Source organism: Mus pahari, chromosome 21 (genome assembly GCF_900095145.1).
Source record: "Mus pahari chromosome 21, PAHARI_EIJ_v1.1, whole genome shotgun sequence".
NCBI lineage: Eukaryota > Metazoa > Chordata > Mammalia > Rodentia > Muridae > Mus > Mus pahari.
This window is the reverse complement of record NC_034610.1, coordinates 23,859,685-23,862,484: the sequence shown is the minus strand read 5'-3', so window position 1 is coordinate 23,862,484 and position 2,800 is coordinate 23,859,685.

Sequence of the window (2,800 nt, the reverse complement as noted above, 5' to 3'; positions counted from 1 at the left end):
CCTCCTCCCCTCCTGCTCCCTCTCCCCTCCTTCTTCCTCTCCTTTGCTCTCTCTCCTCCTCCTCTGCATTCTCCCCCTTCTCCTTCTTATCCTCCCCATCTTCCCACTCCTTCTTCACCTTCTCCCCTCCTCCTTATCCTTCCCCTCCTCCCTCTCTTCCTCTTTCCCCTCCCCCTCCTCCCCTGCATTCTCTCCCCTCCACATTCTCTTTATCCTCCCCTCCTCCCCCTCCTCCTCTTTCCCTCCTCTTCCTCCTTTTCCATATTCTCCCTCCTCCTCTTTATCTTCCCTCCTCCTCTCCTTCTTCCTCCACCATCACCCCAAGGCAGCAGGACCAGAATTAGAACTGAGACAAGTTGTCTCTCTCCTAGTCCCAGTTGGCCCCAGCCACTCTATAGGTGGGGACAATGATGTCTTTCCTGGAGTTCCTGTCAACTGACGACTTCATTGATCCAAACTGGAAATACACAGTCCAGCACCCACTAAGGAGGGAGCCTTCCAGGGTTCCATCTTACACAGAGCTTCAGACATGTAATTGTCAGATTTGGAAGACAGGTTTTGTGTGTGTGTGTGTGTGTGTGTGTGTGTGTGTGTGTGTGTGACATGTGACAGGAAGAAGCCAATAGTGCTGCCTCAACTCCCCCAGACCAGATGCTAACAGGCTTCCTGGGACTCTGACAGGCAAATGTGAAGTAACCAGAGACCCGTCCAAGGCGCCCTGTAATTAACTGCTACATTGTGCAAGGCTAGATTGCCGCAGGAGGAGCAAAGAGGGAGGGCGGCTGGTTGAGCTAAGGCATCAGAAGCTGGGGACCAGAGACTAGAGATGGGGTGGGGGGCGCGGTGTGCAGGGAAAGAGACAGCTCTGGGCTTCCTTTGGACGAAGGCATGATGAACTCAGAGGCATGGGCGGGGCTCTTGGGGTCAGACAGACAGGTTGGCTCCCTGGCTCTGTTCTGCTGTTTACATGCAGCAGGACCCGGCACAGTACATTTGGACTTTCCCCATTTGCAAAACAGGCAGTAATTCTCAAGCTTAGCAGGAGCTATAGAGGTGACAGATAAAGGCTATGCCTGGCAGGTGACATGCCTGTCACTATCCAAAGGCAATAGAAGCCAAGGTTTCTGTAAAAGATGGATCCTGGAGTCTGTGGAAGAGAAGAGTAGGTCAGAAGGGACACATGTGACCTCCACTGCGGGAGGGGGGAGGAGGGCGCTTGGAGGACACTCCAGCTGGAGAGTAGGGGAAGGGAGGAGAGATTAGGGTCGGTGATCCAGGAAGATGGAGTGGCCAGGCCTGGGGATGGCTAGAGGGTGAGTCAGCAAAGCTATTGCTACAGAGTCTCGGATGTGGGACTGACTGTGGGACTGGCTGGGTGAGCAAGGTGATTCATGATAAGGCCTGGGTTTCTGCCTGCGGCTAAGGAGAGACAGGGTGGCTGTGGCAGACCCAGAAACTGGGACACCGGTGAGGAAACTGGATGAAGATTTTATCTATCTGTCTGTTAGTCCATCCATCCAACTACCCGTCCATCTTAAGATTTGGAAACGAGAAAGACAGCTCAGCAGTTGCTTCTATTGCAGAGGACCTAGGTTCAGATTCCAGCACCAACGAGGGGACTTAACCCACCCAGAACTCTAGTTTTAGAGGATCTGGTGCCCTCTTTTGGCCACTGGGAGCACTACATACACATGGTATACACTCCAGCACAACAGCCATACTCATAAAATAAGAATGAATTGAAAATACTATATTTGTACTTTTTTTTTAAAGCTTGGCATGGTGTGTGATGCCTTTAATACCAGCACTTGGGAGGCAGGAACAGGCCGATCTCTAAGAGTTTGAGGCCAGGCAGTGCTATATAATCTGGTCTTGTCTCAAAATAAATAAGAAACAAATAATAGTGTCTGTGTTTTCATTCAAGCTGGGTGCGCAGGTGGAGATCAAGGGATAACTTCCGGAAGTGGACTCTTGCTACCGTTATTTTCAGCTGTCACCTTGACTTCGTGGTCAGAGGAAACTTCAGTTAAGAATTGCCCCCATCGGGCTGGCGAGATGGCTCAGTGGTTAAGAGCACCGACTGCTCTTCCAAAGGTCCTGAGTTCAAATCCCAGCAACCATATGGTGGCTCACAACCATCCGTAATGAAAACTGATGCCCTCTTCTGGAGTGTCTAAAGACAGCTACAGTGTACTTATACATAATAAATAAATAAATCTTAAAAAAAAAAAAAGAATTGCCCCCCTCTGGCTCACACCTTTAATCCCAGCCCATGGGAGGCAGAGGCAGGTGGATCTCTCAGAGCTCTGAGGTCTACAGAGAGTTCCAGGACAGCCAGGGCTACACAGAGAGCCCTGTCTTGAAAAGCAAAAAACAAAAACTGAATTGCCTCCCTCATACTGGCCTGTGGGCATGTCTGTGGACATTGCCATTGTTAATTGATGTAGAAAAGCCCAACCCACTGTACCGCGTGGTCCTGAGGAAGGTGGGTCTGGGTTGTGTAAGAAAGGAAGCTGAGGGGAGGGGGGTGGAGCCCCTAAATCCTGCCTCCCAGTTTCTGCCCAGTTTCTGCCAAGGCTGCTTCTGTGATACATTGTAACAACAGCCAGATTAACTCTTTCCTCCCCGGAACAGCTTTGGGTCATGGTGTTATCAGACCAACAGAAATGCAAACTAGATTCGTTCTCTCTTTCCACCACGTGGGACCTAGGAATTGAACTCTGGACCTTGGATTTGGCAACAAGTGCCTTTACCCACAAAGCCATCTCACTAACCCAGACTCACAAGTTTTAGAATATTA